The 23490-nt window shown below is 42.5% G+C and overlaps 1 protein-coding gene across 3 annotated transcripts in view; it reads right to left on the reverse strand.

The window, feature by feature from the left end:
• The window catches only part of LOC143266807 (disks large homolog 5-like), a 51476-nt gene that overhangs the window by 16164 nt on the left and 11822 nt on the right, over nucleotides 1-23490 (reverse strand). Inside the window, exon 3 of one of the 3 annotated variants that reach the window (XM_076544299.1) lies at nucleotides 20786-20860. The exons of the other annotated variants lie outside the window; for them this stretch is intronic. The gene's annotated coding sequence lies outside the window, so the exon portion shown is untranslated. The remainder of the gene's footprint in view (nucleotides 1-20785; nucleotides 20861-23490) is intronic. 3 annotated transcript variants of the gene reach the window in all.

Raw genomic sequence — 23490 nt, forward strand, 5'->3', positions numbered from 1 at the left:
GAAGAATGGATAAATAAATTGTGGCACATATACACAATGGAATACTACTCAGCAGAGAAAAACAATGACATCATGAGGTTTGCAGGCAAATGAATGGATCTAGAAAAAAATCATCCTGAGTGAGGTAACCCAGACTCAGAAAGACAAGTATGGTATGTACTCACTCATAGGAAGATGCTAAATGTGGAACAAGGATGACTGGACTGCTACTCACATCACCAGTGAGGCTACCTGGAAAACGGGACCCCCCAAAAAAGACACGGAGAAATGGACGAGATCTACATGAACAGCCTGGTCATGAGTGGGAACAATGAAGGGCGACGGTCGAGGGAAAGAGAGTGGGAGATCCCAGCTGGATCAAGAAAAGAGAGGGAGAACAAGGAATAGGAGACCATGGTAAATGAAGACCACATGAGAAGGGGAGGAAGCAGAGAGCTAGGGAGGCCCATGGAGATCCACAAAGATACCCCCGCAAAAGACTGCTGTCAATGGTCGAGAGATGGCAGGAACTGACCTACTCTGGTGATGGGAATGCCAGACACCCTGATAGTTGTGCCATAAACCCCATCCAAGGACTGAGGAATCTGGATGCAGACATCCATGGCTGGGCCCCTGGTGGAGCACTGGGAGTATAATTAGTGAGAAAGAAGAGGGTTTATATGAGCGAGAATTGTTGAAGCCAAGGTTGAATAAAGCACAGGGACAAATAACCAAATGAATGGAAGCACAGGATCTATGAACCAAAGGCTGAGGGGCCCCCAACTGGATCAGGCCCCCTGAATGGGTGAGACAGTCATTTGGCTTGATCTATTTGGGAGGCAGCTGTTGCGTTGGTGCCGGTCCTGGGCTCATTGCATGAGTTGGCTGTTTGAATCCTGGGACTTATGCAGGGACACTTGGCTCAGTCTGGGAGGGGGGGAATGGACCTGCCTGGACTGAGTCTACCAGGTCGATCCCGGTCCTCGGGGGAGACCTTGATCTGGAGGAGGTGGGAATGGGGGGTGGGCTGGGAGGAGGGGAAGGGGGGCGAGATGGGGAGAACAGGGGAATCTGTGGCTATTATGTTGAACTGAATGGTGTTGTAAAATAAAATAAAAAAAATAAGAGTAAGGTGTTATATCCAACATAACAGCCCTTAATATATTAAAACTGGACATAGAAAGTATAATTCTTCAAGAAATTTATAAATACAACTATACACATTAAACAGACCTCATGCTCAGGGCCTGGTAAGACAAGCTGTAGGGCAAATGTAGCAATGGCCATGCTAAGTACCATTCTTCATCCAAACTTAAGATAATGGTGATGGGAAAAAGGTGGTGGCATGAAAGAGCTTGGTAGGTGGTTTTTTGTTTGTTTGTTTGTTTTTGTGGGGTTTTTTTTGTTTTGGTTTTTTTACAAAGAAATAAGGGTTTTTAATAAGAATAAAGGTGACTGCAGATATAGGCAACTTATTTGTAAATACAGTGAAGATTATATAGAAGAATGAGGATGCAGAAAGAGCTCCAGTTCAGTTTAGAGAAAGGCATTATTAAGTGTTGAGAAATACAAGCAGGAAGTGAATCAAATGCCTGCTAAAATTCAAAGTTAGTTGACTTTAAAGGAAATGCTAATCATGGCAAATTTGATCCTAACAGTTTCTGGAAAGTAGTAAGCAATCAAAATTCCCAGAGTTCAGCACTAGCCGGGGATCGAACCACTGGTAATTGATTGCAAAGGGAGTTTAGGTAACTCTTACAGCACAGCAACTCTACTCAGCTCTCAGGCTTATAGATGGGGCAGAGTAGCAGCCTTCCCTTCAGGAAGGATACCACAACAAAAGGGGATGTAGTCTCTGTGCAGGTAAGCATCGACCCATTGCAGCCAAACGAGAGCAAGTGATTGACACAGATTTCTAATGTAAACTTTATGAGGGAAGGCCCCTTATCTGTATGCTTACCACTATAGCCAAGCTCTAGAACATCGAATAATATAATAAGTGTTCACTGGACAAGTGATTGAGAAAAGCTGAAGTTGTCTGGGCTAAAAAAAAAGGATGATTCAAATGCACTCTAGTGGGTATTTACAGTGGAACCCGATTAAGAAAATAGAAAGTAAAATTTGGAAATGTAATATTGATACAGGAAATATTTGTATACTGTAATATTAACACATTATATAATACATTATTATTTTGGTAAGGAGTATGTATAGTAGAATTTTAAAAGTGTATACATTGAATTATTAATAGCAGTTAATTCTGGATGCTATAATTGATACTTGCTTGTTCATATATATACATATATATTCTGTAGTTTTTAAAGTTAATATAGATTGTGGTGAAAGTCTACAAATGCAAAAGGATTTGGAGAATTTATATCTTTGATCCCAATAAATTTGTTTTCTTTTTTCAAAAAAAAAAAAAAGAATCATATTACATATCACTGCTTGCTCTTAACTTGTTAGCACAACCATTCCTTGACTGGCCTTATTAGCCCAACCATTCCTTGACTGGCATTAAAGCCTACTTCTTTAAGATTCCAGCATATACTGCAGACCAGCTGAGACATCCAGTGTTGTGGAGTGAGCATCTACTGCATTATTGGGCTTTCCAGTCACAGCCAGATATTGTTGGATTAGATAGAGCACGGCCTGTAAGCCATTCTAACAAACCCTTTCCATAGAGAATCGTTGTATTACTTCTGGAGCATGCTGGCTAAGACACCAGGCTTGTAGAGAGGACATTCTAGAGTAGTTAGGGTCTCATAACAGTCTGAGCTCACTTATAAATTCCCAATAGTCACCTAAACCATAGTTTTCCCCAGGTGCTTGCTCACTTCAGAGAACTCAACCCTCCTCCTCGATGATCATGACCGAAGTACTTGGCATGCTTTACTTTTCATATTATTGGGTATGGATATGAGGAGGGTAAGTGCCAATTTTAGGCAGGGTTTGTAAAGTGAGTGTTCAACTCCCCATGGGTGAATTACTGAAAAAAATCTTATGAAGCAGAGAAAAATCTCTAGCTTTGGAAGGAGTGGGTGCTGAATGACTTCCCCTGTGTCACAGGAGAGACTCCTGAAAAGGAATCCACAGCTTCTGGTCAGTTCATGGAGAATTAATTAGCAAAGAGGCAAAGGGTATGCCCCATGACATCAGCAGACCATTTGCTGGGCATTCTCTTGTATCCTGGACAGCTCTTGGAATCCCCAGTGATGTCACTAGTGTTGTAGCAACACTGACTGCCTTGATGTCATTTGTTCAGTGACCACAAGCTTGGCCTCTAGACATGTTATCCAGACACAGAGGTCTGTTTAGGAGAGAGAATGGACAGCATGGAGAGACCAGAGTGAGGCAGAAGGAATCTGGTCCTGGGTCTCCCTGGAAAACATGGAGAAAATGGTCCTGGGGAAGAGGCAGTAAGTTTTGGAAGGGGCTGGGGAGCTTTCTGGATGTGGTGCGACTCAGCTTTCCAGGGCTAGGACTAAAGAACTGGGAACTTCTGGGATGGAGGCACAGAGAAATTAATGAGATTTCTGTACCATGATTAGTTTTCACTGCCACTGAAGTCCTTTATTCATGTGCCAGTGATAATAGGGAAAGGAGAGTACTTTGGAAAACCTTGAGGTTCTCATTCTTGACATCACAATCACTTGTATGACAGGATCCCCCAAGTGCTGTTGTCTTCCATTGACCCTTGAGGTTTCTGAATTACGAGCTGTTGATGGCACACAGGTCTCCAGTTCAGCCTGACAGCAGTTAGATTCAGTGGACCTGGAGTGAGACTGTCACCTTCTTGCCAGCTGTGGGAGTCCTGGACTGTCAGTGAGGATGGCTTTGTGAATCTGGTGACTATGTTTTGTCCCTGCATGGCTTTTCCATTAACATGAGACTCTAAAGCATAGAGCAAGTGACTTGGGCATCCCAACACTACCCAAGTGATTATAACAGTAGCAATTACCACCATGCATCTGAAAGCACATGGCTGATGGCTCTGCAGCCAAGGAGCATCCTTTACAGCGTGAGTAAGCCTTAAGAGGCTGTGCACTGAGTCTGCTTGTGCAGGGAAACAGAGGTAAACAACTGAATTCTAAGATATCCACTCCCTATAGAGAGATGGGAAACTGACATCCACAGAGGGGAGACTCAAGTCTGGGCTTTCAGAACCTGCCTGGGCAAAGTCTCTTCTGTCTGTCGCTTTCTGTGTATCCTTCCGTGTGTAAGAATTGAGATGTGGTAGTGTAGAGGGACGGTGCTGTGCTTTGACTTCTAGAATTGGGCATTACTGAGATAGCTCACCTTGTCTAGCATGACTTGTCAGTGTGATATAACATCTGAAAGGACAGTTTTCTTCACAACACTCATTTGTTCTGGGATCCACCAAGTAAACTTCTGAAGCCACAGTCCAGACTTCTGGAGAATTTTCAATCCAGAACAAACATGGTGCTACTTCTTAATCTCAGGACTGTCAGTAAATTGAAAAGTGTGAAATGGGGCTCTGGGAAAGTTCTATGGTCAAGGAGGCCTAATAATCTGTCCTCTTGTATCCTTTTCCTATTCTCTCATGCTCTGATGGATGTTGTAATTTAAGCTGGCTGTGTCACCTTTCCTAAGGGCATGTGCATTGTCACAGGTGACTCCAATGAAAGAATTTGGCTTTTGTGTAGCTCTGGGGTTAGCACCACCGCAGTGACACACTACATACTATCCCCATGACTATGACACATTTGATTTTCAGCAAATGCCTTTGCATATCTGTGTGTAGCCTCTCACTAGCCATTCATCTTTCCTCAAACCCCAGTGCAGGAATGGAGCCTTACACTTGTGGGAGTGTTTGCTCTTATGTCTGAGGGCTCCCTGGGGAACTCTGGTTCTTAGAATCCCCAGGCAGACATGTCACTAGTTGATCACCTTTTGGTATTTTATGAGGGCTAGAATGTATTCTGCTGATGATTCGGGGTAATTCTCCTCATTGATTATGGGACTTACCTTTGTTCTGACAGGACACCCACAATCTTCCACCACATCTGCATACTATAATGGGCTTGGGGATTCTCCACAATGTGCTTGTTTACATCTGGAGACTGATGTTTCCTCCCCACCATCCTGACCTAATACCCTAGCAACCTTTATTTCTCATGTATTAATTAGAGATCTGAAGAAGTGATGAGCCATTTCACCAGATGTGTTTGGAATAGAGACTTCAAATTCTTATATTTGAAGTAGTAAAAATATTCTAATGAAGCAGAGAGAGATAGATCACTGGCTTTGTAAAGTCGATGTACTGAAGTTGTTTCCATATGATTCTGGAAAGGCTCCTGAGAAGGTCAATATGGCTTTTTGTGCATTGCAGAACTAGTTAGTAGGAAGGTGAGGGCTGTGGAGGTGACCCTAGTATACTTTCTCAGAAATTCTATCTTGTCCTGTAGAGCCCTTGATACTCTCTGTGATGTTACCAGTGTTGTGGCAACACCACACGCCTGTGGGGTATTCGTTCAGTGCCCATAGACACGTTAGCAAGATTGTACTGGCTGCTTGGGAGAGAGAATAGAGAACATGGAGTGACCAGAGGAAGGCAGAAGGAAGCTGTCCTTTGGTCTTAGTGTTAAGCCTGGAGAAATAAATGGTTTTGGAGAAGGCACAGTAAGTCCTGAGCAGGGGATTGGGAGCTTCATGGAGGAGGTGAACTTAAGCTGGGCCTTCCAGTATGGGGCTCAGCATCTGGGAGATTTTGATAAACAATGGGGCTATTCTGCTTCTCTGGGCTTCTTAAGATCAGACCTAGATTCAAGAGTCTCTGATGGTGAGTTTAGGAGAGCCATGAATTATTCAGCCTGCAGCTGCCTTTCTGAGAACACCTTCATTTCATTCAGACTGGCAAGGAGGGTCAGGAGGAACAGATGGACTAACGAGCTGTACCTCTCTGGGTAGGGTGTTGCTGCTCTTCATCCTAGTGGATTCCTATAGTTTCCATGGGAAGTTGACACCAATAAGAAGGGAGGGAAACTCACCTGGCCATCTACCACAACCTCAGATATTCAGATGCTTTGGTCCTGGGGAAGAGTGATAGGACTTGGTGCTGCTAAGTTCTAGGCACAACAGGACTTACCTGCATCACATCAGATATGAGCTGACACTGTTCTTCAAATCTACATGGCTGGGCTGGCTTATGCCTTCCAGAGTCAGGGGACTGCATTAGGGATGGAGACACATGCCTAGCCATGGTTTTTGATACTGTGGCAGGGACATTTGGAGTAGCTGTTGGCTGCCAGCAGGTTTGACCTTCCCTGAAGTGTTATGGTGGAAAAGTTCCCTCACAGGTCCTGCCCCTTACTACAGAGGCTAGGTCCTAATACAAGCCTGAGTCAGTAATCTGCATGCCAGAGATTATATTCTAAAGAAACAGAGGAGTCCATTCTGCTTGATGGTTTGGGGAAGGCTCCATCCTGTTTTCAGAATTATATATGTTACAAGTTTCTGAAGCAGCACCAGGCATGTTGTCCAGTGCCAGTTTTCTTGGTGACACACACTGCAGTGCCAGTGTTCGTCATGGTGGTGTCAATGATGTCCATTGTTTAAAATATTAAGGCAAGTCCATGTAGTTAAAAGTGAGGTTTATTTTCTGGGGTAATTTACAAGTGAAGGGATAAGTTACAGGGTCTGGGAAAGGTGTAGCATAGTCTGGCTGTGTACTTGGGAGAACTCTGCTTGGTCTACCTCCAGCATTCAGGGTCCAGGAACCAAGAGAGCCACCCCATCTGGATCTGGGGGTCTTCACGTGTCCTCTCTCACTCTGCCTTTTAGGTGTGACAGTTTCCGAAGCCTCAGTGAGGGTGGTACTTCCAGATCAAAGCTGGAACAGCTACCAACTACAGGTGTCATCTCAGGAATAGAATTTGTATATTGGTGCTGTTATCTGAAATCCCACTTGCATGACCCCAGGGAAATTTCAAATCTAAATGAATCCTTTTTTCTTTGAAATCAATAGGAGTCATCTAGGTGATGATGACAATGAAGACCACACAGTCGTCATCCCAGTCCTTCTTGATTTAGGAAGCAGGATTTTTTTCCATATCATAGGATGTATGGAGTAAGCAACACATGGTCTGGAGGTGTTGAAGTCAATATTCACATGACCCGAGACACCATCCTCTGTATTACAGGTCCAATGTGCTGTTGTTTTAGGCCTTTCTCTTTTTCTTTAAAGAGCAACCATTTTTTACCTATGGACACTTTTTTTTAACCACAGTTACTATCAAACAAAAAATAATTATTTGAATTCTTAATCTTCAATTATAGAGAAAGACCAGATTCTTAAAGTACTGGGTTTCTAGCTGTTCTTCTCTTACTCAAGAAACCACAGACTGGTATATCATCCTATTTTAGCCATGCATGGCCATAATGCAGCCACTGAGAGTCATCATGACCATGAGATCTCCAGCTGATTCCCATGTACCTGATGATTATTACCACTCCTTCCTTTCAATCTCTGATGGAGCCATTTGCTCAAGAATGTTAGTAGATAGAATTAAGACTTTGATGGCTATTTTTAGTTGTGAACATGATAACATCTGGGAATAATATAACCCAAAAATAGAGGGAACACCTGTGGTCTATTTCTGCTTAAAGTAGGAAGAACTACTTTATTGTGGAACGTTGAGGAATGAAGTCACACCATTAATTCAGATCTTTAATCTAGATGAAATTTGAACCATTCTTTTTGTGGAAGCCTATAGAAGGACACGGAAGAAGGAGGCTTCTACTCTTCCTCTGCTTGCTCTCACCTTGTTAGCACATCCATTTCTTCACTGACATTAGAACCTATCACTTTTAGGTTACAGCATAATATCAGAGACAACTGAGACATCCAGTGTTTAGGTCTGAGAAACTACTGGATTGTTGAACTTCCCATTCATTTCCAGCCATTGTCGCATTAGCTGAGGCACAGGCTGTAAGCCATTCTAACAAATCCCCTTTTAATATAAAGATTCATTTTTATAACTTTGTTACTCTAGAGGCCTGATAATACACCAGACACATAGAAAGGACATTCTAGAACAGTTTGGGTCTCATAACAGTCTCAGCTCACTTACAAATTCTCAGTAGTCACTTTCCCTTAACCTAAGCATTCCTCAGGTGCTTGCTCATTTCAGAGAACTCAACCCTCCTCCTCTACCTCATCCTAATCTAATTTCTTGGCATGCTTTATTTCTCATATTATTGAGTATGGATGTTAAGGAGAGGAAGTGCCATTCTTGGGCAGTGCTTATAAAGTGAGTGTTCAACTCTCCATGGGTAAAATAGTGAAAAGATTCTAAGGAAACAGAAAAATTCCCAGCTTTAGAAGGAGAGGTACTGAATGGCTTCACCTGTGTCACAGCAGAGACTCCTGGAAAAGAAATCTCAGCTTCTGGTCAGTTCATGGAGAATTTATGAGCCAGGAGGCAAAGGCAGTTCCATGTGACATCAGGAGTCCCTTCTCTGGCAATTCTATTGTATCCTGGAGAGCAGAGGTCTTGGAATCCCCTGTGATGTCAATAGTGTTGTATCAACACTGTTGTATCAAGTGCCTTTAGGATGTTTGTTTAATGCCTATACAGTTTGCGTATAAACATGTTGTGAAGACTTAGGCATCTACTTGGGAGAGAGAATGGATTTTGTGGTGATACCAGAGCAAGGCAGAAGGAAACTGACCCTAGGTCTCACTGGTAAGAATGGAGAAATCAATGGACCTGGGGAAGAAACATTGAGTTCAAAGGGGGCTTCACTTTGAGAAGCTCACATCTTGGACACTGTTTTCACTTTGGTGGAACTTTGGAATACTTTATAAAGTTTATAAAGCCTTCCTGAAGTTGGCACTCCTCCATGGAACTACTCAGTGTATGCTCTGGTCCTCTGAGTAGCAATAGGCAGCCAGACATGAGAATTCCTGTCGTAAAGACAAGAAAAATGTCACTATAGATTGCTGGTGGCACCAGATATGCGGCACAGACTCCTGGGATCTGCTTAGATCATCTATAGCTCCAAGTCCACTGAGGGTGCTCATGCAGCTCTGGATAACTCTCTTGAACAACCTTCTTCTTCTTGCCTGAGGACAATGATAGGAAGTTTAATAAGCACCAGGAGGTCCCAGTGTATAAGTGCCAGGCTGTGGCTTCCATGGCACTGAGGAATCCAGAGCATAGCCTGATTCCATATGATCCTTGTGGCCTGTGTTCATAGGTTCCTTTTCTCCTGGGGCCATGCCCTACCACAGGCTGAATTCTTTTCGGATGATGAAAAAGGAGAATAAACAGGTGATGTTGGACTTGCAGAAAATGCCCATGGAGATCAGTGATGGTGTGAACAAGGTCAAACAGCTGATTGAGGAAAATGTATCCTACAGGTATATGCCTGATTTATCATGGGAGGGACTGATTCATCTTTCTCTTTTACCCAAAGTAAGGGCTCTGGTTCTTGCCTGTCTGCCTCTTAGCAAGCAGTCTGACATGTGGTCCTTGGCCTTGTGCCACTTGGACTCAGTTTTGCTAAGTGTGAAAAGATGCTGTGTCCCTCCAAGAGATGTCCTGTCATCCTTGGGATACCCTTGACAGAAAAAGGGTTTACACCATGAAGAGAGTGTCAGGTATCCTAGTACCTCTGGAACTCTGACCAGGGCTTCACAGAGCTGGTTTCCATGGTTGCCATAGACAGAACTGATTCTGGTTGGGGCTTTTTACCTCCTTTTGAGAGGGTTTTCCCTCTATCTGCTGCTGCTTTCCCAATATCATGAACAGTTAAGAACAGGTGTGGACTGCATGCTGTTCTCAGTGGCACTGGATCCCTTTTGGCATCAGGGTTTTCAGAAGTATTTTGAATCTTTCTGGAGTTTGGTTACTCTCTGGATTTGACCTGTATCTAAGTGATGATGACTTGGCTATTTGTGGGCTGTCTGTGAGTCTGGGACTTTTCAGCACTGGTGGTACTTGAACATAGGAAGGGCAAATGGAGGCTGGCTGGTACTCAATGTGTTTCAGTGGATTTTCATTTACCTCCATGGCCAGATCCTCCAAGATTGAACTCAGCTGAAGGAGAATATACATGTGTTGAGACTCAAGAACAGACTGCTGTAGAAGGAGCAGATTGAACTGAAAGAGTCCTATGAGGAGTTGAAGAGGCTACTGATGGAGGCCCATGAGATGATCTGTGAGCCTTCTGCTGAGCAGCAGCAAGTAGGCTGAGACAGCGATGGCAGGTGCCCACCTGTGCAACCATAAACAAAGAGACACTCATATACCATCCACACTCATTCAGACTCCCACCTACATACCCACCAAGTGTTGATTTCTGTGATTATTCCTGACTCTTTCTGGAGAGTTAGCCTCTTGCAAGAATCTGGATAATTGGCAAGCAAACCGACCTGCTCTGCTAGAAGCTGCAGCACATTGAGAGAGCTGGGTCAGTCACATATCACACACCTACATGTCATTGTGATCAGAGGCCTTACTGACATTGTGTTGCTGACTATATCATGTGCATGGCTGTGTCTCAGAACAGATTCCCTCTCATAGTTGTGCAGAGTGCTGGGTTCCTGAAAAGCACTGCAGGTGATGTCACTGGCCTCCTTCTGACTGACATTGGCCTGAATTCATACCATATGCACTGTCATCTGTTGAAAAGTTCCTGGGTATTGACCATAGGGCACTTTCTTTCTCTTGGGTTATCAAGGTCTACTGTGGAGGATCCAGGATGAGTTTAGTGAAGAGACTGTGATGGGTGAACTTGGAACCTGTGGGGTCAGAGGGTTTTGTGATGGATAAAGTTCGTTCAAGGAAAAGTAAGTGCAGGTAGCAGTGCATTGCTGGCTCTAAGAGCCTTGTAGACAGCATAGAGGATCCCCAACCTCACCCTACATCAGAAGAGGTACAGCAGTCTTCTCACTGACCATTCTAGGTTCAGCACATATTATGTGTGTGTGTGTGTGTGTTGTGCTTTTCTGTGCATGTCTGTGTGTATGTGTGTGTGTGTGAACTTCTCCTCTGTGTGTGTGTTTGTGTGAATAATGTCTATTGTTTGCAGAGTAGTGTTCCTTTCTGTGTGTATGTGATCATGTGTGGATGAATGTATATGTATGTGTGTATGTCCAGGTTTCCTGTATGTATAGGGATAAGTATTTGTGTGTGTTTATGAGTATAAGTGCTTATAGGTCCAAGTGTGTGTTTGTACTGTGAATTTTAAACTCTCTTGGTTTATTTTTTTTTGAGCACAGGATATGTATTTATTTCTTTTTTTATTTTTTATTTTTTCCTTTTATTTTACAATACCATTCAGTTCTACATATCAGCCATGGGTTCCCCTGTTCTCCCCCCTCCCACGCCCTCCCCTTCTCCCCAGCCCACCCACCATTCCCACCTCCTCCAGGGCAAAGCCTCCCCTGAGGACTGAGATCAACCTGGTAGACTCAGTCCAGGCAGGTCCAGTCCCCTCCTCCCAGACTGAGCCAAGCATCCCTGCATAAGCCCCAGGTTTCAAAAAGCCAACTCATGCAATGAGCACAGGACTCGGTACCACTGCCTAGATGCCTCCCAAACAGATCAAGCCAATCAACTGTCTCACCCATTCAGAGGGCCTGATCTAGCTGGAGGCCCCTCAGCCTTTGGTTCATAGTTCATGTGTTTCCATTCATTTGGCTATTTTTTTTAATAATTGAGTAAAACTGAAATTTATTATATGCCACAGTCGTCCTAGGGACCTCCATGCTATATATATAGCCTCTATGGTTCTATGGGTTGTGGTCTGATTGTTCTTTATTTTATATCTAGAATCCACCAATGAGTGAGTACATACCATAACTGTCTTTCTGGGTTTGGGTTACCTCACTCAGGATGATTTTTTTCTAGTTCCATCCATTTGCCTGCAAATTTCATGCTTTCATTGTTTTTCTCTGCTGAGTAGTACTCCATTGTGTATATGTACCACATTTTTTTCATCCATTCTTCCGTTGATGGGCATCTAGGTTGTTTCCAGGTTCTGGCTATTACAAATAGTGCTGCTATGAACATAGCTGAGCATGTATCTTTATGGTATGAATCAGCATTCCTTGGGTATATGCCCAAGAGTGGGATGGCTGGGTCTTGAGGTAGTTCGATTCCTAATTTTCTGAGAAACCACCATACTGTTTTCCACAGTGGTTGTACAAGCTTACATTCCCACCAACAGTGGAGGAATGTTCCCTTTGCTCCACATCCTCTCCGACATTGACTGTCATTGGTGTTTTTGATCATAGCCATTCTGACAGGTGTAAGGTGGTATCTCATAGTCGTTTTGATTTGCATTTCTCTGATGATTAAGGATGTTGAGCATTTCTTTAAATGTCTTTCAGCCATTTGTGATTCTTGTTTTGTGAATTCTCTGTTTAGCTCTTTAGCCCATTTTTTTAATTGGACTGTTCAGTATTATGATGTCTAGTTTCTTGAATTCTTTATATACTGTGGAGATCAGTCCTGTGTCAGATGTGGGGTTGGTGAAGATTTTTCCCATTCTGTTGGCTGTCTTTTTGTCTTATTGACTGTGTCTTTTGCCCTGCAAAAACTTCTCTATTTTGAGAGGTCCCTTTTATTAATTGTTGTGCTCAGGGTCTGTGCTGTTGGTGTTTTATTTAGGAAATGGTCTCCGGTGCCAATGTGTTCAAGAGTGCTTCCTACTTTCTTTTCTATTAAGTTTAGTGTAACTGGATTTATGTTCAGGTCTTTGATCCACTTGGACTTGAGTTTTGTGCATGGTGACAGATATGGTTCTATTTGTAATCTTTTACATATTGAGATCCAGTTATGCCAGCACCATTTGTTGAAGATACTTCCTTTTTTCCATTATATAGTTTTGGCTCCTTTGTCAAAAACCAGGTGTTCATATGTGCATGGAATAATGTCAGGGTCTTCAATTCGATTCCATTGGTCTGTATGTCGGTTTTTATACCAGTACCAAGCTGTTTTTATTACTATAGCTCTATAGGAGAGTTTGAGGTCAGGGATGGTGATGCCTCCAAAGGTTGCTTTATCACATAGGATTCTTTTAGCTATTCTGGGTCTTTTGTTTTTCCATATGAAGTTGAGTATTTTTCTTTCCAAGTCTGTGAAGAATTGTGTTGGGATTTTGATGGGGATTGCATTGAATCTGCAGATTGCTTTTGGTAAGATTGCCATTTTTACTATGTTAATCCTACCTATCCATGAGCATGGGAGATCCTTCCATTTTCTGATATCTTCTTCAATTTCTTTCTTTAGAGATTTAAAGTTCTTGTCAAAAAGGTCCTTCACTTGTTTAGTTAGTGTTATCCCAAGGTATTTTATATTATTTGTGGCTATTGTAAAGGGTGATGTTTCTCTGACTTCTTTCTCAGCCCTTTTATCATGTGTGTATAGGAGGGCTGCTGATTTTTTTGAGTTGATCTTGTATCCTGCCACTTTACTGAAGGAGTTTATCAGCTGTAGGAGTTCCCTGGTAGAGTTCTTGGGGTCACTTATGTATACTATCATATCATCTGCAAATAGTGAAAGTTTGACTTCTTCCTTGCCTATTTGTATCCCTTTGATCTCCTTTTGTTGTCTTATTGCTCTAGCTAGAACTTCTAGTACTGTATTGAATAAATATGGGGAGAGTGGACAGCCTTGTCTTGTTCCTGAATTTAGTGGTATCGCTTTGAGTTTCTCTCCATTTGATTTGATGTTTGCTGTTGGCTTGCAATAAATTGATTTTATTATGTTTATAAATGTACCTTGTATTCCTGATCTTTCTAAGACCTTTATCATGAAGGGGTGTTGGATTTTGTCAAAGGCTTTTTCAGCATCTAAGGAGATGATCATGTGTTTTTTTTCTTTCAGTTTGTTTATATTATGTATAATTATATTAAATTATGTATAAATATATTATGTATATTATATTACATTGACTGATTTTTGTTTGTTGAACCATCCATGCATCCCTGGGATGAATCCTACTTGGTTGTGATGGATAATTGTTTTGATGTATTCTTGGATTCAGGTTACTAATATTTTGTTGAGTATTTTTGCATCAATGTTCATGAGGGAGATTGGTCTGTAGTTCTCTTTCTTTGTTGCATCTTTGTGTGGTTTGGGTATCAGGATGTTTGTAGCCTCCTAAAAAGAGTTTGGTAGTGTTCTTTCTGTTTCTATTGTGTGGAACACTTTGAAGAGTATTGGTAGTAGTTCTTCTTTGAAAGTCTGGTAGAATTCTGCACTGAAACCATCTGGTCCTGGGCTTTTTTTGGTTGGGAGACTTTTGATGACTGTTTCTATTTCTTTAGGGGTTATTGGTCTATTTAAATGGTTTATCTACTCTTGATTTAATTTTGGTATGTGGTATTTATCCAGAAAATTGTTCATTTCTTCCTGGTTTTCCATTTTTGTGGAGTACATGTTTTTGAAGTATGATCTGATGATTCTCTGGATTTTCTCATTGTCTGTTGTTATGTCTCCCTTTTCATTTCTTATTTTGTTAATTTGGGTGCTCTCTCTTTGCCTTTTGGTTAATTTGGCTAGGGGTTTGCCTATCTTGTTGATTTTTTCAAAGAACCAACTCTGTGTTTCATGATTTTTTGTATTGTTCTCTTGTTTTCTATTTCATTGATTTCAGCTCTCAATTTGATTATTTCCTGGCGTTTATTTATCCTGGGTGAGTTTGTTTCTTTTTGTTCTAGAGCTTTCAGTTGTGCTGTTAATTCATTGGTATGGGATTGCTCCATCTTCTTTATGTGTGCATTTAGAGCTATGAATTTTCCTCTTAGCACTGCTTTCATAGTGTCCCATAAGTTTGGGTATGTTGTACTTTCATTTTCATTGAATTCTAGGAAATCTTTAATTTCTTTCTATTTTTTTCCTTGACCCATTGATGTTTCAGGTGGGCATTATTCAGTTTCCATGAGTTTGTGGGTTTTCTATAATTTTTTTGTTGAGGTCTAACTTTAAGGCATGGTGGTCTGATAAGATACATGAGGTTATTCCAATTTTTTTGTATCTGTTGAGATTTGTTTTGTGTCCAAGCATGTGGTCAGTTTTGAGAAGGTTCCATGGGGTGCTGAAAAGGAGGCATATTCTTTTGTGTTAGGATGGAATGTTTTGTAGATATCTATTAAATCCATTTGAGTCATAACATCTGTTAGGTCCTTTATTTCTTTGTTAAGTTTCAGTCTGGTAGATCTGTCTTTTGGTGATAGTGGTGTGTTAAAAATCCCACTACTAATGTGTGGGGTTTGATGTGCATTTTAAACTTTAGTAGTGTTTCTTTTATGAATGTGGGTGCTTTTGTATTTGGAGCATAAATGTTTAGATTCGAGACTTCATCTTGGTGGATTTTTCCCGTGATAAATATGTAATAATGTCCATCCTGATATCTTTGGATTGATTTTAGTTTGAAGTCTATTTTATTAGATATTAGGGTAGCTACACCAGTTTGTTTCTTAGGTCCATTTGCTTGGAAAGTCTTTCCCAGCCCTTTATTCAGAGGTAGTATCTGTCTTTGAAGTTAAGGTATTTTTCTTGTATGCAGCAGAGGATGGGTCCTGTATTCTTATCCATTCTGTTAGCCTGTGTCTTTTTATAGGTGAGTTGAGACCATTGATATTGATGGATATTAATGACCAGTGATTGTTAATTCCTGTTAATTTTTGTGGTTGTGTTGTGTTGTCCTTCTTTGGTGTATGTTGGTGTGGGATTATCTATTGCTTGATTTTTCATGGCTGTGTTTAGCTTCTTTGGGTTGGACTTTCCCTTCTAGTGTTTCTGTAGGGCTGGGTGTGTGGACAGGTATTGATTAAATCTGGTTTTATCCTGGAATATTTTGTTTACTCCACCTATGGTGATTGAGAGTTTTGCTGGGTATAATAGTCTGGGTTGGCATCCGTGGTCTCTTAGTGTCTGCATAAGATTTTTCCATGATCTTCTAGCTTTCATTGTCTCTATTCTGAAGTCTGGTGTTGTTCTGATGGGTTTATCTTTATATGTTACTTGGTCTTTTTCCTTTTCGGCTCTTAGTATTTTTTCTTTGTTCTGTGTGTTTAGTGTTTTGATTATTATGTGGAGAGGGGACTTTTTTTGATCCAGGCTATTCGGTGTTCTGTAAGGTTCTTATATCTTTATAGGTATTTTGTTCTTTAGGTTAGGAAAGTTTTCTTCTATGATTTTGTTGAATATATTTTCTTTGCCTTTGAGTTGGTATTCTTCTCCTTCTTCTATCCCTATTATTCTTAGGTTTGGTCTTTTCTTGGTGTCCCAAATTTCCTGGACGATTTTTGTTACGACTTTTTTGTCTTTAGTGTTTTCTTTGACTGATGAGTCTATTTTCTCTATTGTGTCTTCAGTGTCAGAGATTGTCTGTTCCATCTCTTGCAATCGGTTGGTTATGCTTGTTTCTGTAGTTCCTGTTCATTTAGTCAAGATTTCTATTTCCAGCATTCCCTCAGCATGTGTTTTCTTTAGTGTCTCAAATTCTTTTTTCAGACCTTTTTTCAGAAGTTTTTATTTCCTCTTTAATGAAGTTTTCCCTTTCCTCTTTAAGGGAGGTTTTTATTTCCTCTTTAATGGAGTTTTTCATTTCCTCTTTAAGGGAATTTTTAATTTCCTCTTTAATGGAGTTTTTCATTTCCTCTTTAAGGGAAGTTTTTATTTCCTCTTTAATGGAGTTTATCATTTCCTCTTTAAGAGAATTTTTTATTTCCTCTTTAAGGGAATTTTTTATTTCTTCTTTAAGGGCTTCTATCATCTTCTTATAGTCATTTTTAGGATTGATTTCTTCTGTTTCTTCTGTCTTGGTATGTTCAGGTCTTGCAGGTGTAGAATCACTAGGTTCTGATGTTGCCATATAGGTCTTTATGTTGTTGCCTGTATTTTTGCACTGGCGTCTACTCATCTCTTCCTCTGCTCGGTGCAGGTGGTGTCTGTGTCTGAGAGTGCCTCTCTTGTTCTAATTTTTAGTCTTGGTTTAGTAGGAGTTCTTGGTTAAATTGGTGCTATTGGGCTGTTTCTTCAGGAGCAGCTGATCTCAGTTGGTGAAGTATATATTTGTGATTCTGGTGATCTGGTTTTGTGGCTGGCAGCACCTTCTTCTGTGTTCCCAGGTCCCAAATTTTGTTTATTCTTCAACTCCTCAGCTGATCTTGTTTCTTCAGACTTCAAACTGTAGGCATCTGAATCCTCTCCCAGATGGGTTTCAGCTGAGTGGGGTAGTCTCACCAACACCTCCAAGTTGTTGGGTTTCGCAGGATCAGCAGCTGGGCCCTGGGTTGTCCTCAGATGGAGTATTCAGATTCATTCTGGTTCCATCCCACGGAAATAGCTTCTTCCCTGGGTGTTGGGGTTAGAGGCGTCCCTGTTCTGAGCTCTTGATTAAAAGCTTGCTTTCACTAGCTCTTCAGCCCGTAATAGCCCTGTTTCTGGTCTTTATTGTGACTGGGTTTAGGCCGTCGCCTGCTGGGCCTGCCTGCCTCCGCACCAGGCCTGCCTGCCTTTGCCAGGCCAGTCTATCTCTGCCAGCTGCTGCAGCAGGCCTACCTGCCTTTGCTTGTCGCCCTGCCATGCCTGTCTACCTCTGTGGGCCGCCGCCTGGCCCCGTCAGGCCAGAATCTCTCTCTCTCTCCTCTCACTTCAGTTCAGGCCTGGCTGCTGTAGAATCCTGAAGGCTCACACATTTTATCTTGCTGGTGGAAACTCAGAAGTCTCTATCTCAGGTCTCCATCTTGCGCCCTTGGTGCAGATCCCGGAGGCAGGGGTGACCGGCAGGTCGGTGACTGAGCGGGGTTAGGATTCTGTTTTTATTTCTACATATTTGTATGTTCAATTACTCATCTTTAATGATGATGTAACCAACTTTGCTGAAAAAGTACTGTGCCCCCTCACTTGGCATCCATCAAATATTGTATGCTGCTGCCCAACTTTCCACATGTCCGCCTAGCTCACTAGAACAAAGGGACAAAACCACTGTATTTCAATGTTTTTCAGGTATTTTTAGAGGCAAAAAATATTTATCTGCCCAGAAATCCTGGAAGCAAACAAAAGTAATGTGGTACATGAAGTTTAGGAGGAGGTCACTGTGGCAAATCAAGGTGTCTGAGAGGCAGGATAGGCTGGCTGAGGGTTTATGTCCTTGTCTGCTCTGGGTGAATGGTGACTGCACACTCAATGGTCAGGTGGCTTGCTGTGTCTTCTCTGTATCCTGTTTTGTCCTCATCCACATTGCCTGCTACCACTTGCTTTTCCCCTTTCCCTAACCTTGGCTCAGTTAACCTTGCCCTTGGAGCTTGGGCTGGATGTTAGTTCTTGAGAGATTCTGACTTGCAGTATGCTTCCATCTGCATCTCAGTCCAGCAGAAGTTGTCTAGCTATGCTGTGGTGTGAGAATGGGGCTGTCTCAGTGCACCCCACTTAGGCTCCTGAGGGTATAGGACTCCCCATGTGCTGTGTCTGTAACATTCAGTAACTGCTTTTCTTCAAAGTTGATTCCTTTGAGTTAAAATCAGCCTCATGGAAGGTTTGGAGAAATGAGGACCCTCAGACATTGCTGGTAGTGTAAAATGGTACAGCACAGTGAGAAGTTACACACAAGTCTTCAGTGTTGAATTGCAATCCCCAGGTGACCCAGTGATTCTAGAACATGAAGTAGATGTCCACAGGTCCCAACATAGCTAGGGTACTTCAAGGTTTTATCAGCACTCCAGGGAGCAGCCTCCTGATGCCCATCATTCACTGAGTGGAATAGCACACTGTGGTTGAGCTCTTCCATGGAATATTGTTCAGCATAAAGTAATACAAAAAATAATTTGTTACTGACTTAGTCAGCCATTTGTTACTCAAATAATTCCCTAGCACAAACATCTCACAGGAAGGAACTGATTCTTTTGGATCCTGGTTATGGAGATTTTCTAGTTTCTTTAGCTCTTTGCTTTGGGTCCTGATTGAGGCAACATGTGGTAAACGGAGCCCTTTTGAAGGAAGTTGCTTACTTTGGGGGCAACTGGTAAACAGTGAACAAGACCAGTGGGTTAGTCCAAGACCATCCAGTAGTCCTTTGCTGGGGAACATTCCTATACTGCACAGCCTGGGGAGCTTCTTCAACAGAGTTAGTTAAGGAGCAAGGACCCCAGAGGGCCACCTGTCTCTGCATTAGGTTGCAGGATAGACACTTCAATGAATGAAATGCCTATCTCTCATGCCCTCTCTGTTCTTCTCTCATCCAATGGGTTTACCTTCTTTTCATTTGTATCCCTGGTGGTTGCTCCTTATGTTAGTATTAGCTGTGAAGCTAAACGTGTTACTGCATTACAGTGTGTTTGTATGTGTGCACACATGTACTTGTGTGTGTTCATGAATTTCTGTGTGTACATGTGAGTAAGCAAGCCTCCACTGAGAACACAATCTTCTTATGAACAGGAGCAAAAGAGCCTGGATGAAAGACTGAAGGACCTGCTGAAGCAGAAGGAGCTGGTCACACAGCAAGAGGACTTGGCAAAAAAGCTGCAACATCACTTCAATGTCTCTGAGATGAGGTGGGAGCCCAGGCTGGGAGGAGTGGTTAGAACCATGTAGGTCACCTGTCCCTGGATCTCTGTCCTTTTGGGATTCCCACCATGTGAATAGCTCCCAGCCACAGCCAGGGAAAGACCACTTCAGGATATTATACTTGCCCGGTCAACAAGGACTTCTCCAGGAAACACTATGTTTGATCCTTAGTGTTTCTGGGGAGTATCTACCCCTTATTCCCATCTGAGCTCTCTGCCATCTTCTCAGTGTCCCTTGTGTCTCACCATGAATATCCTATGGCAGTCCTCAGCCTAGTAGTAGGAAGGTTAGTTGTGCAGTACAGTGTGTATTCCTGCCACTTTATTTTCCTTCCAGAACATCACCTTTAGAGAGAAGCTCATAATTTTGCACACATCTGCATGCAGCACACTCCTGAAGATTACAGGTTCTCTGCAATGTGAATCTGTTTCCTGTGAGAAGATTTTTCTGTTATAAGAAGCTTAGGAATTGAATTATGGCAGGTTTCTATACTGAAGGAATAATCAGATCCTTCACTGCTTTTACTTTTTAGGATCCCCTAGAGGGTCTACATTCACCTGGTATCTAATCAAGGCCATGCCTATCTGTCCTGAACTGTTTCTCAGACATTGCTACACTGTTATTATTTTCCCTAAAATGTATCTAGACAACTGGAGAAATGTACTGTATTTTCTTGACCAGCACAGTGTATTTCTTAGCTCAAAAGCTGAGAAAAAATAAATGCCCAGGTGCACTGTGGTCCTGCTCTCTTGGGAAATGCAGGGAATGACCTCAGCTGAAAGGTCACGCTGTATTGTCCAGCAAACTAGAGCTGGTTCAGGCTCAAATAACTGACATAGGTTCCCACCAGGCCTGTTCCGTAACTGCCTTCCTCCTCTAGATCATAACATCTCCCGTCTGAGTTTGAACAGGCCATAGCCCAGGATGAGAGCCTCCTGCAGACAGAGCTGCTGCAGCAGGAGCACTAAGTCTCACAGGCAAGTGAGCCACCATTGCATCCCAAACCCAGCAAACATGGCATTGGTGGGAGACTGGGGACTCTTGACCTTGGCTTCCAGTGTGAATAGGCCTTGATTTTTTTCTGCCATGTGACCCAGCCAGGCTGCTTCTTGTTCTGATTGCCTTTGCTTCTCATATAGCAGATCTTGGGAGAACTGAGGAGGCCAAAGAAGCCACAGATACCTTGAACCCATGATATTCTATACTCTCCAATCAAGGCCTCCTCCTCAGAAGACACTCCTTTAGAGCTGTGAACTCACCAGTGAGGAAAATACCAGCTGTCTTCCAGGTGATCCACCCACAATCAGATCTTTCGGTCTGTTATCTTAGTACTCCTAAAGAAAAGAAAGCATCAAAAATGAGCTTGAGATACATAATACCCGAGCCAAGAATTACTGAGAACCCTGACATTCAACAGCAAATGGCCCCTGTGAGGGGTAGTACAACATGGAGGGAAGAGATGTGGTGAACAAGACATTTCCTGACAGTTTAAAATCTATGGCTTTGGCAAGCTGACTGAGTCCTCAGCTCTCTCTTTGTGGTGTGAAGTGTGTCCAGAAAGATTGTTGATATCAAGTTTTTCCAGACAGAACTCATCCAAAAGCATCATATTTCATTCTCCAGTTGAGTGTTGGAGCTGACACCATGTCATTCACAATTGTTGCTGAAGATAATGCACCAAAGAGATCTCCACAGTCCATCATTCCCTGTGTTAGACATTTTTTCCTCCATATGTAAAATGAGTGGTTATTCTTGAGTTTCACAGCCTGGCCTGAAGTGACTGATCCTGAGAAATGTTTTACAGAAGACATCTGAGTCATCTTTGATGTTCATGGCTTCTCCGATGCTGCCCATGGATTTGTTGGGTCTCCAGCAAGCACAGAAGTATCTGAAAGAATCAAATAGAGACCAAGACATTAGAGGATCAGCAGGGGGTGAAAATTTTTCAAATGCTTCCCAAGGAGCACAAATTTTGCTCTAGAAAATGTCTCATCCTTAGTCTCAGTGCAGGCTTGACCTACAAATCCTGAAGGAGGCATGGCTATACTAGCTTTGAAAAGGCGTTTTACAATCACTGACTGCCTTCCTATCATGTTTCCAAGCCCAGCCACAGGCTGTGGGTCTGTTTTGCTAAATGTGCAGCAAGAGAATGCTTCTGACCTTATTTATTTTGTTTTCTATGTTATATATTGAGGTTTTGTTATTTGTTTGTTCTTCCTTTTGTTTATTTGTTATTTGGGTATTTTGTTAAGGTTTTTCACTGTTTATTGACTGCTCCCTTTAAGCCCCTGTTGAGTAATATTACTGTATTTTTATTAATAATAAAGTGATTTTGAACTCTTCTGTCTTAGAACTGATTTCTTTGGTCATGTGTTGTCTCACTCTAGTAGCCCCAGAACCTCCTGTAATATCAGAACTCTTGTGTGCTCAGCTTGAGCTACAGAGTGGGTTCTCAGGCAGCCAGGGCTACACAGGGCTGTGGATGTGGATGGTGTTGTAAACTCCGTGGATTTCCATTGCACAATGGAAAAACTGTCCATACTCTATCCTTGTGATAATATATTTATCTACCCTAGCTATAGCATTCTGTATACCCATTTCAGGATGTGATCATGTGCACCACATTCATTAGAAATGCAACTGTATTGCTGTAAAGCCTCTCAGGAAATGAAAACATTTACTAAAGGTGTATGAAAGAAATCCATAGCCTGCTTGTCACCTGGAGCCATGATTATGTCCCTGCCTGGTCTGCTGCTAAGGGCCATGTCTTGTCCATGACCCTGACACAGCTGTGGGAGTCTGGGTTGATACCCATGCATCCTCTATCAGTGAGGGCTTGCCAGCCACCTGCAGTCTGGGCCACCACATGTGACCATGTTGTAGTCAAAGGGATATGCCCCCCCAAGGGGACATATGTGTCTTAGAAGCCTGTGTTGCCCGCTAGGACCATAATGACATCAGGGCCAGGGCTGTAACTGAGGGGCATGTCTGGATCCATGGCCCTGTTGCAGTCAGGGTTGGCGTTATTGAAAACTGGACCTGCCCCTCACCTACTGCAGTACTGGGGAGAGTGGGTTCTCCACCTGGAATGAGCAGCACAGTAGAGCTGATCCTGTTGGTTGTGGTGTCAGTGAGCTGGCTCTGAGTTTGTGAGAGCAGAAGAGCATAGTCTACCTACTTCTTCCTTGTGTTGGCAAGGGTAAGGGAAAGATGCCTGCCTCACCTGAGCAAATGCCACCTGTAGCTGGTGGGAGAGTGGGACTCTGGGGCATCAGAACAGAAGAGGTGGGTCAGCCTCTCACCAATTGCAACAACTGGGTTTGTGGGCCTGGTATATTACCTCTGCAAAACACTAGAGCTGTGCCTTTACTCTGAGTGTGGGTAAGTCAGATTTGAGTGCGTGAGAACAGGACAATTGTCCTGTCTCCATTATGCCCATTGCATGGGGTGAGCTAGGTGGCGCAGTGTTGGAGAGCTTGCTGGGGTGGAGAAGATGAAGGAAAGCTGGCAGCCTGACTATCCCAGGTATGCCCAGCCAGAACCATGGCTATGAATTATCCAACCCTAACATCGTCTTTATCCATGGACTGCTGGAGCATGTAAAGGGCCCAATTTTGAATAGCCAAAGCTTCTGGATCTCTGTGACACATGGCATCAATAGGATATCCAAGAAGAGCACAAGTGAAGGTCCATCATCTATAGTGTAGAGAAGCCAGAGAAGTCTGCAATACTTATAAAAAAAGATGTATCGACTAAAGGGTATACTCTGTGACTCATTGGGTCACACTAAAATTCCTTGCCAATACTTTTGTTCATTTGTTTTTAATTTTGGATTTTCAGTTTTTCTTTTATATTTTGTTTTGTTTTGGGGGAAGTTTCAAAGGCAGAGCTAATGTGTTAAGGAATGGATAAGGGGTAGAGATAGATTGGGATGCAAGAAGTGAAACTATCAGTGAAAAATAAA

The sequence above is a fragment of the Peromyscus maniculatus genome, chromosome 9, assembly GCF_049852395.1.
Source record: "Peromyscus maniculatus bairdii isolate BWxNUB_F1_BW_parent chromosome 9, HU_Pman_BW_mat_3.1, whole genome shotgun sequence".
NCBI classification, from domain to species: domain Eukaryota; kingdom Metazoa; phylum Chordata; class Mammalia; order Rodentia; family Cricetidae; genus Peromyscus; species Peromyscus maniculatus.